This window comes from Poecile atricapillus, chromosome 9 (assembly GCF_030490865.1).
Source record: "Poecile atricapillus isolate bPoeAtr1 chromosome 9, bPoeAtr1.hap1, whole genome shotgun sequence".
In the NCBI taxonomy this organism is placed as follows: domain Eukaryota; kingdom Metazoa; phylum Chordata; class Aves; order Passeriformes; family Paridae; genus Poecile; species Poecile atricapillus.
Window position 1 is genome coordinate 4,985,389 of NC_081257.1, and position 18,445 is coordinate 5,003,833.

An 18,445-nucleotide genomic window follows, 5' to 3' on the forward strand; every position below is an offset into this window, starting at 1 on the left:
AAAAAATTTCAATTTATATTTCATTTTTAGAGTGATTGGGCCACTCAAATTTGGAGCAACTCATTTTCCATTTCCCTTTTCCTTCCTATCTACAAAAAGTTCATCTGGACATGCAAATCAACAGAATTACTGAGATTCACCTCAAAGCCCAGAGGAGAATCTGGCACAAAATATTCTCCCTGTGTACTGCCCAGGAAGAAACATTCACAGGAAAATACAGTGGCAGCTGAGGCTCGTGTAGCTCCCAGAATCCTGAGCCTGCAGAGGAGCCAAACACAGCCTGGCAGTGGCTGAGGGGACTTCTCCTCACAGACTCCTCTGCATGTGTGTCCCTTCCGGAGGGGAAAGCTTTTAAAGCTTTGCCTTACCTTCCTCCTGTGCTAAAATGTAAGGCTTCTCCTTACATTTACAGAGAAAATACTGAGCTACAATCAATTCTCTATTCCTCACCAAAGCTAGTCAGGTGCTCGACTTCAACAGCAAAACCAAATGTGGTCAGAAATTTCCCATCAAAGCCCATTTGTAGAGAAACCTCACCATATGTCAGCAAATAATTATTAGCACCGTTCACTCAAGAGATTGCTCCTTTTTTATCCCAGAGAGAATATTAGAACCATTTGTTCTTGACAGGACTCCTTGGACAGCCCCCAGAGCTGCCTCCTCACCACGCCTTGCCTGGGCTGTTCATGCAGCCTGGTAGCACCACCTGACTTTGCCACCCTGTTCAGACCTTGGGCATGGCTGGTGCCACGGTCCCCTCTGGTGCCACGGTCCTCTCCTGGATCGTGGCGTGTCCCTGCTGCTGGAGGAGCCCTGCTCGTGCTGCTGCCTGTGTTCAACCAGGCCGGGGTGCTACTTCCCAGCCAAAGAGAGACTAAAGTCACTGCTTTGGGCAGCTCATTGGAATGAGTTTAACGCTTCCTCATCTCTATCAAAGACCACTTAAAAGCCACAAAGCAACAGCATAAAGTCACCTCATCTACAGAGGTGAGGAGGCCTGAGTGAACAGAAGGTCAGCTTTCAAGCACACTGGGTTTTTAATTTAGTGGAATCATTCAGTCTTTCACAAGCCTTACTTGTCAAACTGGACTGTGTCATGCTCTTGTCTAGCTTGTGCTAGAGAGGAGGCAGGGAGAAATTAGTTAAGGAACCAGAAACACTGGGGGTGCTTAGGCTTGGCTAACAAAGGGAGCATGGTGGCACCGGCCTACTTTGCCTGACAAATTTTGCCTGATATAATGCATCCCTTTTCCTGCTGGATAGAAGTGGACAAGGCTCCACTGAGGGCACCATGGAAATGGTTCTGATCTGTGATCCCTTCTAGATTGGGATCATGACATGGATTATCTAGAAGTGCTGGTAAATGGTGGTTTGAAGACCTTGCCAGATGCTGGAGGTAAGTTCTCAATGTCCCTTTCATTGCAGAATAATCAGAGTCAATGTGGCAAGAGCTCACTCATGTGCCATTTCCCTTAAGAGTCTGAAGATTGATGGATTGTGGAAACCTTTCAATGCTCCCTTTTGGAGCCCTGAGTGATCCCACAGCATGGCTGTGCTTGGGAGGAAGGAGCATTTAGCTGTCAATCTTCTTCCCATGTGCAATGCCAGTGTCTCCTTCAGTGTGCTCTGTGCAGCCATGGAGAAGAGCAGAGGGAAGGGGCCAGGCCTGGAGCTGTGCCCTAGGGCCGTGCCTTGCATGGCTCCTTTGCCAGCCCCAGGGAACCTGAGCTGCTTCTGCTGCTGCTGTCAAGCCCTGGCCCTGCCTGGTGTTCAGGTCAGAGCTGCTGGCAGCTCCAGGGTTTCCTTTCTGCCCTGACTGTCCATGCATGTGGCTCCTTCCATCCCAGTGTGGGGCCACTCCAGGCACGTGGTCCTCCTGCCCCTGCTCCTGAGGGGAAGGCAGAGATGACGGAATGCCTTGGACGGTAGCAGTCACCCTGATGCACTTCATGCTCCTCCAGACTGAAGGAGAAATGGAACTGCTTTCCATTCAGGTCCTCCTACATGGACGAACCAAAACATAGAAGACGAGAAATCCCTGGAGGCATCCCGACTTCTGGACAAGATGTTGAGTGATCTGGAGACACGCCGTGGTGGGTGTAATTCCCTCAGCAGCTGGGGCCTTTCTCTGCACATCTGGACACGCTGTCTCCGGCACAGCAGGAAGGGATCCATGGCAGCCTGGCTGCCCCACTGCTGCTTTCACGGCCTGCAGGGCTGTTTCCCCAGCCTGGCCTGGCTGCAGCTTCTTCCCAGCCTCTGCAGGAAGGCATTTGGCATCAGCTGAAAGGGAGCCCAAACAGCAGCACGGTTCATGCACACCCTGAGATCCCCTGCAATTTTTCCCAGTCTCAGGGTAGTTTAGGTGTAGGTGCTGTTTGGAGGAGGAAAGGTCCTAGCTAATCCCAAACGTTGATATGATTTCCTAATCTTTATCCATGGTTTTGACCATTATTGTCGCATGATGATGCCACCTCCCTGGAAGGGGAACGGTTCTGTCTTATCCATCTGTGCCTCTTCCTTTCTCCAGAGATGAAGAAAATGGCTTTGCTGAAGGCAGTGTTTCCCGAAGGAAACAGTGGCACGTGGGCAGCCTCTGCAGAAGGAAGGGAGGCCATGCCAGGCACAGTCCCAGGAGGTAATTGCTGTGTCCCTGGGCCTGAGCCCTGCTGAGGCTTGAGCTGCCATCTCTGCTGCTTGGCAGTGCCTGCCCTTCAAGGATGTTGCACAGAGCATGGAAAGGGTGTTGAGAGTGACCAGGAGCCAGCCCAGAGCTCCCCAGGTCCCTCTGCAGCTTTGGTCATGTCCACTGACATCTGGCTCCCACAGCATTACCCAAACCCCTTGCAGTGCCCAGATCCCAAAGGCAGAAGTTGATCTCGGCACACACTGGAATGGTTCTGATCTGTGCTCCCTTCTAGATGAGGGTGCTGAGACAGCTTCTCCAGCAGCTGGGATGGAAGATGGTTTGGAACCATTAGGAGGTTCTGCAGGTAAGTTTTCAACTTCTGCTCAGAGCATAATCATTGACAACCTGCCAAGAAACAAGTGACAGCTGCTTCTGTGGCTGTTGAGTTACAGGTGTGTCTGCAGAGAGGACTTTTCCAGCTACTTTCCTGACTCCTGAACGCAAGCTCGGCTCCCATCGCACGGGTGAGTAGTGTGTCCCTGCTGACCCCACAGGCTGAGCCCTGGTTTGTGGGACACGTTCATCTGAAATGGAAATACTTTCTGTTAAGGTCCTCCTAGAGGGAGGAACAAACCTACAGAAGATATCAAGTCCCTGGAGACATCGAAACACATGGATGTGATGCTGAGTGATCTGGACAGACGCCGTGGTGGGTGCATTTCTCTCAGCAGCTGGGGCCTTTCTCTGCACATCTGGACACGCTGTGCCTGGCACAGAGAGAAGGGATCCATGGCAGCCTGGCTGCCCCACTGCTGCTTTCACGGCCTGCAGGGCTGTTTCCCCAGCCTGGCCTGGCTGGAGCCCAAACTGCACCTTGGCCATGCACACTCTGAGATCCCCTGCAATTTCTCAGTCTCAGGGTAAATCAAGATGGGCAGCTTCAGGAGGAGGGAGAGTCTTGTGTCAGCCCAAAGAGCCTTGGACTTTCCCTGATCAAGCAATCATGACCAAGACATGGATATGTCTTGGACAAGTATTACTTCCTGAAGAAGCCACCTCCATGATGGCCAGTAGTTCCATCTGATTCAGCTGTGCCTCTTCCTTTCTCCAGAGATGGACCAAAAGTCTTTGCAGAAGGCAGAAATTCCTGGAGAATGCCAGGGCTTCATGCCAGGTGCCTCTACACAAAGGGAGGAGATACCAGACAGTGCTACAGAAGGTATACTGCTGTGCCAGGCTCAGCCAGGCTGAGTAGTCCTGCTGGGGCCCCTCCATACGAGACACGTCCCGAAACACCCTGGGAGCGGCTGCATCGGGTGTCCATGGCGGGGAAAGGGCAGAGGAGGAGGCCAGGGCTCCAGTGTGTCCTGACAGGGCCTGGCTCTGTCCCCTTGGGCTGGGGGAGCTGTCACAGGGAAGGGACGGTCAGGGGTGGCTGTGGCTGCTCAGGGATGGCTTTGGCCCATGTCCCTGGAAGGAACCACGGCCTGTTTGCTCTGAGGGAGCAAATTGGTGGCAGCACAGTGGCAGTGCCACACAGGGACAACTCGTGTGTCCCCTCCTGGCTCCTTTTGCTGGCCCTGCTGGAGCTGGCCCTCAGCAGTCCCCAGCTCATCCTTTCCTGGGGATGAAGGGGTGGAAGTGCCCAAAACCAGAGCCCCAAGGCAGTGCCCGTTCTGTCACCCCATACCCAGCCAGCAGCTGCCTTTCCCACCTGCCTTCTCCGCCCTTCTGTGCATGGTTCCAATCATGCTAACCCCTCCTACACCAGAGGGATTCGGTTTTGCCAAGGGGATGGGATGTGGCAGCCAGTGTTTCTGCAGCTTTTCTTCCCTGAATGAATGCCTGGAAATTCAGGCAGCAGCTTGGTGATAGCTGTGCATATCCCTCCTCCATCTGCCTGCCCTGACTCTCCACAGTCCTCCCAGTAGCAGACTCTCTTACAGCACAAGCTTTGTAGGTGATCAACAGATTACCTATCTTGCCTTATGCTTCCCTCCTCCCAAAAAAGACTGATTTCACACACAAACATCACTTTCGAGAAAAAAATTTACTTATCTACCCCTTTCAAAAACAAGCTGGAGTCCCCATGGGAGGCTGTGATCCTCAGAAAGCTGGGCTCCCAGTCCAGAGCCACTGATTTGCGGTTACAACAAGAACCAACACCAGGCAAGGTCCCCGGATCATACCCAGCTCTCAGCCACACTGTAAATACCCTCGTGCTCCTCAGGACACTGCCAGGAGCAGAGGCACCCAGGGGTAGCCTGTCAAGCAGCATTTAAAACTGCATGGACTCTGAGGAGGCTGAGACTGAGCTAATCAGTGTCACTGATGTGAGGAAATACACTACAGGCAACTCCTGCACTTCCACTGACACAAGGCAGTTACTCAGCAGCCCTGCAAATATTTGCTCTGTTTGGCACTCCTGCTGAATCACTGCCTGTGTTTGCTGTGCTGTTCCCTTCCCTTCCTTCTCCTGGCTGTCCTTTCAACTTTGTCAGTGTCGCATCTGCCTGCTTAGCAGCATGATTAAAGTCCAGACTGATATTTGCCTCTCTCATGCCTGGCTGGGGGTATCCCTCTTTGTGGTACTCAGCATGTTTCCCTGGATTTGCCTTGGGAATCTGAACCTCAGCTACTCAGAACTGCAGCCCCTGAGAAAACCTAAGGAAAACTTAGCAGTCACATCCTAAGGAAAGTGAAAAAGCCAGGGAAAAAAAGCTAGAAAAGGATGTCCTGCTGTAGAAGTAAAACTCAGGTTAAATGGATCTGGTCTTACAGATTTGTGTCCTGACATAATCCCAGACTGAAATTCAAAGACTGATCGAGGTTGTGGGGGAGACAAGGTGGGCAGGAGGAGAAGGTGCTCAGTGTATCCGCTTCAGTCCTTCATTAGAGAAAAGAGATACCCAGGTATACCTCGTTCCACCTTCCCTATAGCAGAGGATCTTTAAGACCACCTGAAGATCTGAAGATTAACATCCCTTCCAACCCAAACCACTCTCCAATTCCCAATTCCAGATGTGAAACCTGATGTGTGCTCAAGTCTAGCAGCCTGAAAGATGTAAAATGCATCAAGAGACTGGCTCTAGCTCAGAGACCATTCATGGTCTCTGAGAAAAGAATTTTTATGTGTTTTCATAGCTTTTCAAAATACCCATCCGAAAATCTGGCAAATTCTGATAAAAATGAATAGGTATGTGTGGCCTTAAGGGATCACAAAGTTAAAGCTCAGCTCAGAGACTGAAAACATAAAGCATGGACTGAAGCTAGACCATTATTGCAGGTATCTGTATCCCAGGATCTGCCTGTGTTCTGTGCACCATTCCACATAGGAACACACTTTAGAAAAAAAGAAATGGCCGGGCAATAAATGCCCAATGTAATCTCCGAGCATTAGGAAGTCACTTCTGTGGAGCAAACAACTTCAGCCTTTCACAGCATCGTTCTAAAACCACTTGAAAAATAATGTGTAGATGCTGGGACTGACTGTGGGTTGCAATCCCTCCTTGTTCCAGGAGAAAAACCTTCCCTGAAGGCTGCCTGAGCTTGGAGTGCTAATTGCCACCACAGCACCTATCACCCCTTTTGGGAACAGAGGTGTCAAGTGCTGTGGATCAGATTTCAGTGGAAAGACCCCAAACCCTTCACTAAATCTCCAGAATGAAAATCAGGCCCTGTGCTTTGTTTTGTGCAGAGCCTCTGCTCACAGCAGAACGTTTCAGGGAGGCTTTATGGTGTCCCATTAATCATAACACTGAAAAATCTGGTACTCCCTGCACATCTGCTCTGCTTTTCCTCTCTGCACTTGACCCCATCACACGTCCTTGGCGTGAGTTCACACAACGTCAGAGTATCTGGGGCTCCACAGGGTGAGGTCAGCCGACTTTAAAGCGCCTTTGGCAGGTTTAAGCCAAGCTAAGCGCCTTTGGCAGGTTTAAGCCAAGCTCTGAGTACAGAATTTTCACTCTCCTGGAGCTGGCAGGTGTGAAGGGCACTGCTTGGCACAAAACTACACGAGGCAGAAATAGGAGCAACCAGAGCAAAGCCAATGCTTATGAGAATCGCAGAAGAGGAGGTTTCGCTCCCCATTTCTGTGCCAGCAAACAGGCAAGGGTGGCACTTCCAACCAGTGTACATCTGTCATGTGGAGCATCACTCTGCTGTCACCCACGAGCCACCGTCACTATCTGAATGACATTGATAAATTAAATTTCAAAGTACACTTTAACATACAAGTAAGAAATAAAATTAAACCATTAACTTTGGCTTCTTGTTGAACAGGTAGTTCTCTTTGTTGCAAAGTATTTTTTCCTCAGATTTCTAAATCAACCAAACCAAAAAAAAAAAACAAAACAACAACAAACAAACCAAAAACGGAAAATATTCCAAATGTTATAAGCAATAGTTGGGAGACAAGCTGGTCCTTAGAGTCTGAAATGTCTGTGTGTCCATTAATGAATGTACATTGTCCTGTTTAACTCCTAATGCTGCCCACATTCCCCAGGAACAATTCCTTCAGCAGGGAAAAAAAAGAGTAAGAAAACCAAAATAAGAATGTTCTCAGTTTATTTTGTCAGTAAAACTGTGTCTGCACTTCTGGAGCCCTGGCAGGGATATTGCTGGGTAAATATGCACGGACTTTGAACAAAAGACCTTTCAGCAGAGCCAGGGGTTGGGGGTCTCTCACAAAAGCTGTGATTAATCTCTCCACAGCAGAATTATGCACCAGGTTTATTCCTGTGCTGCCAACCTTGCACTTTGCTGCCTTCTTCCCTCTCCCCCTGTTCCCCGCCTGCTTTTCTCTCTTTCCTTTGCAGCTTTGTGTTCAACATCATTTACAGTTTCTAAAGAATGTTTCAAATGCTCTTAAAAAATAGGAAATTTGAAAATTAGATAAGTATAAAGCTTTTGAGCTAAACACTATGCAGGATACCAATGATCCAAGCTTTGATTTCGTATCAAAACCCCATCATTAAAGATGTGAGACCCTTAGAGGTCAGACCTGTACTGTTTGTAAAATTGAGGAACTGTCAATCCATAAGCCTTGGCACTTGCTTTCAAGTACGAAAAACCATTTTAGACTGCAGTTCTCCAGCCTTACCAAGAAAGGCCCTGCTTCTGGCAAGCAGCAATATTTTGCATTCAAGAACTATTTGCTCCTAGTTAGGGTGCACCTTGCTTACAATCCAAATTACCTATCAAGTGGTGTCAATTTTAGAACAGAAAATTATTCATTCTGGAAAGGCAGCCTTCATTCCTTCCCATTCCAAGCAGAGGGAGCTTGCCTATAGCAGGTTCCCAGGGACCAGCTAAATAAATGGAGCTGCTCCCTGAGCGAGCAGAAATCACCAGCAAGTAATTGATGCTTTACTACCTCATGTTCTCAAGCCAAACCTTTAATTCTATTAATCCACATTTATCTGTCATTACATCCGGGAAATAAACAGCAAATAACCCTGAAACAGAGTCATTACCCCACGGGCAGAGCCTACACAACACCCTGAGCCTTCCAGTTTGTCTGGGCAGCGCCTGGAAAGCAAAGCTGAATTCCGCCCATCTCTAAAGGCTGTGGAGAGCAAAGCGCGGAAAAGGAGCAGCTCTGCTCTTCTACCGTCAGAAAGGAGCTGTCCAAGCATCGCTTCCTTTCCTCCCTCCTCCCTCGCCAGCCTCTTTCTGCCCGGGGACAGCAGCTCAGATCAAAGCGGGTGGGTGAGGGCTGCAGCTGCACACACCAAAGGCGGCGAGCGCGGATGGGCAGCGGCAGGCAGGCAGGCTAGCTCAGCACCACGGCACCACACCGGGACAGGGACACACCTCGGGACAGGGACACACCTCGGGAGCAGCCTGAGCCCAGATCCGCCTCTCAGCCGATGCTCTGCGACACGCTAGAGCTGTCAGCACCAAGGCTGGAGGCCAGGAATGAGAAGGGGGCTCTTTGGGTGGGCTCCAGAGAGCAGCACCGCCACCAAATGTCACAACGACAGAAAACAGGGAACGAGGCTGTGTGAGGGCTCTTATATTGGGAAGGATTAGGGGGAGGTTACAACTTCTCAGCAAATCAGGGAGAGCCAGGGGAGGTGCAGAAGGTGGGGTTTACAATGCTCTAACAAATGGCGAAACACAGGGAGGGGACACAGACTGACAAGCAGACAAACAATCCACTGGGGCGTCGTGGTTTAGGGGAATTCCAAAGGGGAGGGCCAAGCTGGGGGTCGGCACAAGGGGGGATTGACAGGGAACCCGCTGGAACAAGGGACAGGAATCGGGGTGGATTGGCACTCAAGGGGAAAGGCATAACGCAGGATTGACAGCCCGGGGGGGAGGCACAGGGAACATTTCAGGGTGAAGAGGCAGGGCTGGGACAGGGATTGGCAGGCGACTGAGGAGCTACAGCTTGGGCCGAAGCAGCTGAGCTGGGGGGTGGCGGAACATACCAAGGGAAGGGAACACAGTATTCACAGCAGGAAGAGCACAGATGGCCACAACACTCATCTCTGGGTTCCTCCAGTTCGTGGGGCACAGAAATCCCTACCTCTTCCAGCCCTAATCCTGCCAGGGAGGCTCCTGCATGGAGAACAGCACCAGCCAGGTGTGCGTGTCACCTGTGCTCCAGGGGTGTCCTTGTCCTTGAGTCTCCTGAGGGAGCCTGCAGAAAGGCTCCAAATAACATTGAAATGGCTAGTTTTAATGGAGTTCTGTGTTGAAACAGCTCACAATGAGCAAGATGAATGTGAGCTGGGAGAGCTGCTGAAGTACATAAAGAAAACCAGGCACTGCGTTGTTTTTAAAGGCAGGTTTATGAACCATCCATCAACTCAACATGCAGAGACCTGAGTTCTCTTGCAGGGGTTTATTATTTTTGGTGAAGGAAAGCAAACCAATGCTTTTGGATTTTGGTTTGCATTTTAACCAAGCTTAGAATGAAGCAACTTTTTCAGTGACAGAAGTCTTCCCAGCACCCTGGGGACATATGCTGCCATGCCAAGCTTTACAAAAATGCTTTCTTTTTTCCATTGCTTTGGAAGTGAAACTGTAAACCTGTGATCTGGCCCAGAATATAATATATCAAGTGTGAGGTCTGGGGTGAGGGCTATAAAACAGGTGTAAAAAAGCTTATGTGGCTTAGATTGTGTATCCGTAAATTTAAAGGGCTTCCCATCCCTCCTTGATTAAACAAATTCATCTGCACACATTGGTAATGTAGTTGGTGGATGAGGTGCATTGTAAAATCACTCTAGATTTTATATTCTAGAAGATTATTTTTTCCTTTAAAAGCTGCACCCTGTCTGATGTTAAACCCCAGGATACATCAGCTTGTTTGTCTCTTGTTAAAGCCTGCAGAAGAGACCATTGGTCAGAGATGAGTCTGAACCCATCTCTGCAAGTAAAAACAGTGAAGTTCCAACTCAGTCATTTGATTCGTGTCTCCACTAAAAGTGCATTTGAACCACAAAGCTTGGATTCAGATCAGAATATCCACTGAGGGGGAGATGGAAACCTAACTTTGGCTTTATCCTAATTTCAACCACAATTGGTAGTCTGGAAACATGTTTTGTTTGGAGAAATCTGCTTTATATCACATGCTACGAAGAGCTACAATCCTGTGAATATGATTTGACTTTTAGGTGAAATACTACTGGAAATAAAGATTTTAAAATTGCTCAGTTAGTCAAGACACAAAAAACCAGGATCAGCTGTGAAGAATCACAGAATGATCTTAGGACACTGAATGATGGGATGGTGGCAGGAACCACATATATGAAATCAGATTCATTTTGGGGGCTAAAAACCAAAATTAACCCCAAGCAATGCTTTCAGCTCCAGTGAAGCAAATACAGTAATGAACTTAGAGATTATTACAGCTGCTGAAGAGTTATATCCTTGAGCTTTATAACTCCAAGACTGCATCTGCAGTTACTAAGCTGCAGGGAGGAAAGCAAATAAAATATTAAAATGTGTTACAAAGGGAACAGAGAACAATACAAAGAAAATAATTATGCACCTTCACAGAACATGTGTATCAGAGCAAGGAAATTCATGATGGTTTCACTGAAACGAATTAAAGTGAAAGTGAAAAGAATAGGCAAGGAGACTAGCTCCATTTCTAATGCCTTTATTGAGGTCAGCTGTAGGTGGGGGAGCTTGACCACTGCTATTCGCAATGAATGACCCAGAGGAGGCATTCAGCTTTGCCACATGGCAGAGCTAGGGCTTCCATCCTCATGAGAGTCCCTAGGAAGACACTGGCTCGTTGTAAATCTTGGGTAGTCATGGATAGCAAGTGTTGTTTTAGCTATGGCAATGAGGTGCAGAACATCAGTCAGCTGCGCAACGTTCTCCCTTGCTCCTCAATGTAGTTTGGAGTCCGGTTTGTGCTTTGGCTCGCTGATTCTAGGGGTCTTCAGCTGTTAATCCCACTTCTCCTGGGTGCTACCCCCCATGGGAGTTCGGCTCATCTACACACTGGGTGCTGTCATCAGTTGCCATTGTGGGTACTGGCTGCAGCAGAGGCAATAGACAAGGCCAGGTGGCATTAAAAAAGCTGTTACAACAACATTGATATTTACCAAACATGACACAGCATGAGGTATTTTAACAAAGAAGGCACCTTATGGTGACAACATTCTGCTGTTTAAACTGTAAACATCTTTGTATACTGGTCAGGAGGTCACATTTTACTCCTCACAATATCCCTCCTCTATCTTTTTGATTGGGCCTTGGGCCCGCATCAGTTCGGCTCCTCTGGCTCCTGGAAATACAATTTTCTCAACTTCCAGTATTGATCATATACCTTTTGGGCAGTTTGATGGTTTTGATTTCGATTTTCTACTCTCTTCATTTTGATTTGCACTTGATCCGTTACCCCTGGGATTTGGAGGCTTGCTTGGACTGTAGATGTTACTGTTCATATTAGGCATGGGAGTAGATATGGTAGGAACAGAAAACTTACGAATGTGCTAGCTATGATAAACACTGCTTTCTTCCACCATCCTCCTTCAAATGACCAAAAGTCATCCCACCAATTGGAATTTATCAGGGGGGTCCAATCTTGGGTACCCACGTATGCAATTTTACGTATTTCTTTAGAGGTATTTTTGATTACTTCAGCTTTGTCGTTGATCTCCAAGCAGCACTCCAATCAATTAAACTTCCCACAAACTCCCCTTCATCAGCTAATAAATAATCTACTGTGAGCCAGATTTGGTAAACTACAGCTCGAGTCTGGGCTAACTGATTGCTAATGTGGTCTAGAGCAAGGGCTGTTTTGTTAGAGACAACCTCAAGTACTGCTTTGAGTCGAATTATTCTGTTCAACATGTAAATTGGAGTACAATAACTCCAAGATCCATCTTGGGCCCAAGTGGCTGGCCCATATGATCTGATTATTTTTTCTGGGGTCCAGATTTTTCCTTTCGATTCCTGAGCACTTCCCGTGTCAATTATATGTCATTTCTTTTGGTTAGCTCTTTTTAGGTCATCATAGAGTGGGACTCCTAGACTTGATCCCGACTCCTTTGGGAGGAGGAAGAAAGCAGGTTTGATAATTCATACAGTGCAACTCCCTCCCCAGTCCCCAGGGAGATGAGTGTTTGCTGTATTCCCACAGATCAAAAATAGGTGTTCAGGAGCTTTCTGGAAATCATCTTGTACCTCGATAGGGCATTCCCAATATTTGGATATCTCTCTAACTCCCCAAAAGGGGTTTATCCCTTTCTCAGCACATTCGTATAGCCTATATTCTTCATGGTAAATACACTTTTTCCCCTTTTCCCATGGACCAATATTGATTGGGTCCTCGAGGAACCCAATGACTATTTACCTCCTTTACTATCAAGTACCTTTTGCAAGCCATTTTGCCTACTTGGGTTTTATACCTCTTCCCTGCTCTTTTTATACATCCTTCACCAATCACTTACGATTTCAAACCCCACTGCTCTCTTCTCCTCTCCCTTATAGCTTGGGGTTTTTGTTCCATTAATTTCCATCTCAAAATTTCAAATGGTCCCAAACTGATTCCTTCCCATGGCCAAATTTCAGACATTTGGGTATTCTCACAAACTCAGCAGTTTGTAAGATTCAGTTCTTTACTGATCTTTCCTATTAAGTTTATGTACAGATTCTTTCCTAGAGGTTCATCTAAGCTTCCCTTTTTCCCTATTAGTGACTTTTCCTTTACCATGTCAACCAATCCCTCACATTCGAAACAGAACCAAGCTTCTTCTACAGGGCATTCCCCAAGCAGGCGCTGCCTAAATGAGGCAGCATTTCTCGTAACCCAATCTGTTTTCCCATTCTCTTGGAAGGTGCCCAATTGGGAATGATCAAAACAAGTGGGGTTAATGTTTGTATGGACCCTCATTAGGGACCCGAGGTTCTCTCCATCATAAAGAGGGTGATAGCACTTTGTACATCCAGCTCCTGTACCCTCTACAATGTTATTCATGAGTAGGACTAGTATCAGTCCTCCCAAGAGTCTGGTATGAGCCATTCGTGGTGTGGCAGGCTTCATGGCTCACCTGCTCTTTGGCCTCACCTGGTCTTGCCTCTTGGGTCTGGGAGTTTTCCTGGAAAAGATGGTAGAGCCCTCTCTTTGTTCCCACTTTCTATTAATTTAATAGCCCTTAGGGAATATTCTGCAGGAGATGTCGGTCTTCAATACCTTTCCTTTAACTTCCAATCTTATAATTTGGTTCCATAACAGTTAACAATAACCATCAATATAACCGTCCCTACAGTAACAGTTGACAATAAGCATTGGTATAACCGTTCCTACAATGACAGTTAAAAATAACCGTTGATATAACAGTTCTTATAATGACTGTTGGCAATAACCATCGATAGAACCGTTGTCCTAGAGTGACTTTACCTTTAGGATAGCTTTGAGAGCTAAAGAAGTTAAAGCTGCTGAAAGCTGCTGAGAGTTTTTTCTTCTGACCAATTATTGGTCATTTCTGAGAATTGGCAGCAGTTTTAACCATCAAGAAGTGAGATCAACTTGTGAACACCACCTTAAGATGTAAAGCCAGAGTTCTCTTGTTTTCTTTAGTTTCCAGCTTCTGAGGAAATAACAAAGCTCCGTCTCAACCTCTCTCCCCACCCCCAGCCCCCCGCTCCAGGCCAGACAAAGCCGCAAAAAGCAAGGAAGAGAAAGGGAGCCAGCCAGCCTGACTTGGTTTGCAGTTTCTGCTGCTGAACTGAAACCTGACACCATGAACATCTGCAACTTTCCAAGACTTTAACTCTTTTACTACCTCGATGAAATTTACAGATTACTCCTTTTCCCAGAAAAGGAAAAAGAAAAAAGAAAGAACTATAATCAACATGAAAAAGACATCATAAAACCATCAAAGACAGTGAAAAAAAGAGTTAAGTTTTAGATAAAGAAGAGAATAAAGAGATGCTTTAATTAAGCTGAAATATTTTTCTGTTAAAGCTATAGAAATGGACAATAGTGTTCTGAAAAAAACCCTTTAATTCATGACAGAGTATATTGAAAAGAATGGAGTGTTCAAAGTGTGAATTTTGAGCAAAAAGTGGAGTAGTTGTGATAGAGTGAAGTGCTGGAACAGAAGGGAAGAAGTAATAGTTGAAGATTTGAGGCTGTTTGAAGCAAAGAAAAAACTTGTTTCCAGAGAAGCTCACAGAGACAAATAAAGAGGACTTCTTCCTTTAAATAACTCATCCTTAAAAATGACCTCCCTAGACTCATTAGACCCATAACACACCTCAGAGTGATGTGAAATAGGAAGAGAAAACTGATGGCAGATTTCCAGGCAGCTGGCATCAGAGAAATAGAAAGCTATAGCAGAAAAAGTTTTCTTGTGAGAAACTCCATAAATTAGCAGAAAAAGACTTCTGTTTCTCTACAAAGACTGATGAAAAGACTAGCAAAAACTGAGACTGTTTTAAACACCAAAATTCCAAAGTTTTTTGTCTCTATGTTGTCATGTAAACAAAAGAATAGTTAAGTAGTGAGAGAGAAAGGAGTTTTCTGGATGTTTTAATCTGATTTTCTTATTCTTGTAGTTTTCTTAATAAACTTTCTTTCTTCCTTTTAAGTTTTAAGCCTGTTTTGCTCTTGTTCTAATCCATAACTCACAGCAAAAAATAAGTAAGTTTTCTAGTGATTTTTTAGTTACTGCTTTAAAACCACAACAACAGTTCTGCAGTCTATGGTATTTTTCAACTAGTCTTTGACTGTTTCCTAAAGGTCACTTTGAGATCTGCAGGATTTTGAATCGCAACCCACTCAGAAGAATTGGTGGGTGTCGCTGCTGGATCCAATTTATCATCGGGAAGTGGTACAGGTCCTTTAATCCTGGTGATATGAGTCCAGCCCTTTTCCTGGGTCCGTACTGTGATGTGGGTGGTAAGCAACACCTGGAAGGGACCTTCGAATTTTGGAGTTAGTGGGATGCCATACCACGACTTAACCAATCCCCAATCCCCAGGGTTAATCTGATGGGCATTGGTGTCAAGGGGAGAGGTTTGGGAAAGGAATCCCTTTTTCCTGAGATTTTCTAATGTCCTTCCAATAATTCCTAAGTATTTACGTGTTATTGCCTCTCCTTCTGAGTAATCTCCTGCACTGTATGGTGTTATCAGGAAAGGGAGCCTGAACATCATCTCACATGGGGAGACCATGTGAATTTATAACACCAAGGTCTGATCGAAGCCTCGCCCTAACTTTTAAGAGGGCAAGGGGTAGACACTTGAGCCAGTTCATTTGGGTTTCAGCCATTAATTTGGTCAACACATTCTTTAGGGTTTTGTTCATCTTCTCCACCCTCCCTGAGCTCTGGGGGTGCCATGGAGTGTGTAATCTCCATGTCATTCCCGGAGCTCTGATTGTTGCTTGTAACACTGGGGCAATAAAATGTGGCCCTTTGTCTGCATCGAGGTTATTAACTAGCCCATATCTGGGAATGATATGCTCTAATATTATTTTGGCAACCACTTCTGCTGTTTCTTTCTTAGTTGGGAAGGCTTCTACCCAGTGAGTAAGATGATCAACTATTACTAATAGGTGTTTGTAACCTTGTATAGGAGGCATCTCTGTGAAGTATGCTTGTGTGTTTTGGAAAGGTCTAAAGGTTAGTTCTTTCCCTCCAGGCTCAGTTTTCCTCATTACCTTCTGGTTCACCTTTTGACAGATTATACACCCTTTGGTGTCATCTGAAAAGACAATCTCTGCCACTGCCATTTCTCTCAGGCGTTGGATCCCTTGTTCAATGGTTTTCCACTGTGTTTGCTGCATGTAGAGATCATCTACACACAGATATCTTTGGGCTGCACTTTCCAGGACCCGTGCCCAGAGACTGGGAGGGTTAGCTCCCCTCATCATCTCCTGGTCGATAACCGGATCGTGTGACAGGGATCCCAGATGCCTCGCTTCAGTGCCATCCAGAACTGTAGCCTCACCTGCAGCATCCCACAGACGGACTAACTAACTAATTATAGATTCATCAGGTCGTCGAGCGTAGTCCTTCTTCAGGCCATGAAGGTCTTTCAGGGAAAAGAACTCAATATTAGCCTCTGATCTTGTGCCGGTTGCTTTGACTCTTGATTTTATGTCAGGAGGCATTGAGGGTCCTTCTCCTGCATCATCATCATCATCATCCACTGGTCAATCTGTTTTGTCTGTGCACTTTCCACTTCTTGTGCTAGTAGCAACAGCCATTGGTTGAGGCTTGCTGTCTGGTTTAGCTACCAGCTTTGTAACTGGGAGGTTGGCTGCAGCCTGAGTAATTGGGGTAACTGTTGATTTATCTCCCTGTCCCCTTTCTCCTGTTTGCTGCCCTACAGTATCCAGCAATGTACGATAAGCATATGCTAGGTCCCAGCTTACTGCAATGATCTTTTTTTCCCTTGGAATCATCCTGACACTTCTCTTTCAGGTATTTCCCCACCTCAGCTGGATTCTGAATTTGTTCGTGTGGAAAGTCCTAAACTATAGGGTCAGAAAATTGCTTCAGAATTTGGCCCATATCCTCCCATTCTCCACCCCACTCAGGATTTTCCATGCCTGGTTCAGGGGTCTCATCAGTCCCTCTAGAAATCTCAGCCCTCATTCTAGAGAGGCTGAAGACTGTACAGAGGAAACTTACCAGATTAAATGCCAGAAAGATGGTCTCTTTAACATTCAGGGGAAACTGAACAATCTCCAATAGTGATGTAACAGATTCAGAGGAGAAGAAGGAAAGGAAATGTTGAAAAGCCTCATCCCCTGCTCCTCCTCTAACAAACTGGGTGCATAACCATACCCATGAATCCTTTGTACCTGGAACAGACTCCAGCACCTGAATAAACTTCTTAGAAATCCTAATCACTAGGCCCCGCCCAATAGCTATTCTAATCCGTGCCCCTCTACTGTAAAAGCTATGTGTTAGGGAAAATACCAGGGCTAGTTGTGGATAAGAAAATAAACCAAGGGACCATAAAGGTATTAAAACCTCAAAAAAGCCTAGCAACCAGAAACACATGAAGGCCTGCACCCCAAAAGACTTTATTAATTCAAGCAGCATGGCTGGATGGCTAGGGACTGCTTTATCTTATCCCAATACAAAGTAATTGCCACTTCAGTACAATCAGTACAGGGTTTTTCTACTCTCTCGTGCCCCACATTGGGCCCCAATGAATGTATTTGTCCTGGTTTAGGGCAAATTTGGGAGAAAACTTCCAATGCCCCCACCCCCCCCCCGGGAAGCAAACCCACGTGGCACCTTTCTCCCATCCCCCAACTGGTTCGGGAAGAGATTTCTCTGAGAGAAGTGGAAAAAAACTGTTTATTTCACAGGCACAGCACTACCCAGCACAAGAACAGTATCAGATTACAAAACCTCTCGCAGCTCTGAAAAGATGACAAACTTCAGAGGGTCTCTTTCCTGTGGGTGTTCGCTCTGTTATCAGTCCCTCTGGTGCTGGAAAATGCTGCTGCCCAGGCTGGGCTCCCGGTAGTCCACGGCTGCAAGCTCCCGGTGCTCCCCCGAGTCCCCAGTCCAGAGCAGGTTCGATTTGTTTCAGAAAGGGGAAAGAAAACAGTCCAGGAAGACCTCTCTGCTCCGGCTAGCTGGAAAGCCAAGGCGATCTGTCTCTTGTTGTCTGTCTGTGCTGTAGTCAAAACCCTGTCCCGGGATGCGGGGGGAGCAAGTACAGTCTCTGATAACAGACTCGGTGGTTCTTCTCCACTCACTTTTACTCTTAGATGAAATTTTAAGAATACAAAACCTGTGTCTGGGTTAGGTGGACAACTGGGGATACAATTTAACATCATATTCAACCCAGGACATTTACTTCCCAAGATCTTACATACAACACATATGCCTAATCCCAGCACCTCCTGTCCCCATTCAATATTAAAATGAATCTATTAGTCCTGCACATGTGCACAATTCTTCTCTTGATTTGGGACTGTGGTCTCAAATTGAGTCAGTTGTCTTCAAAGGATGAAGTTAGGAAAATCTTTATCAGGTTTCTGTGACCCTTTGGCACGATCCAAGGTCCCCTGTTTGGTGATTGATTGGTATAGAGTCCAGGTGCTGGTCATTGTTCTCACTGGTTTCAACCTGTTCTTATAACGGTTCACTTACTCCACTTTCTTTTAGAAACCAGCTCATAATAGCAAGCAATGTAACAATTAGCTCTGGCTTAAGCATCTAATAATCATTAACCTATCATTTGCTTATCTGACTTAATCTAAGTTGCTTCTAACTCTTAGCTAAAATCTTAACTCTCCAAAAATCATGATTCATTTCCCCACTCCTTTTTAAAGTTAGTAAATTCTTTTACTAATATACAGATTCTTCTTCACCT

General features: G+C 46.3%; 1 protein-coding gene and 1 long non-coding RNA gene across 2 annotated transcripts in view; one reads left to right on the top strand and one right to left on the bottom strand.

Annotated features, from left to right (window-relative positions):
- The window catches only part of LOC131582243 (uncharacterized), a 211,431-nt gene that overhangs the window by 139,995 nt on the left and 52,991 nt on the right, over nt 1-18,445 (bottom strand). The window lies entirely within an intron of this gene.
- LOC131582053 (uncharacterized) lies at nt 2,486-3,094 on the top strand. Its single transcript, XR_009278261.1, has 3 exons — nt 2,486-2,638; nt 2,922-2,993; nt 3,076-3,094. It is a non-coding gene; the product is annotated as an uncharacterized LOC131582053 (long non-coding RNA).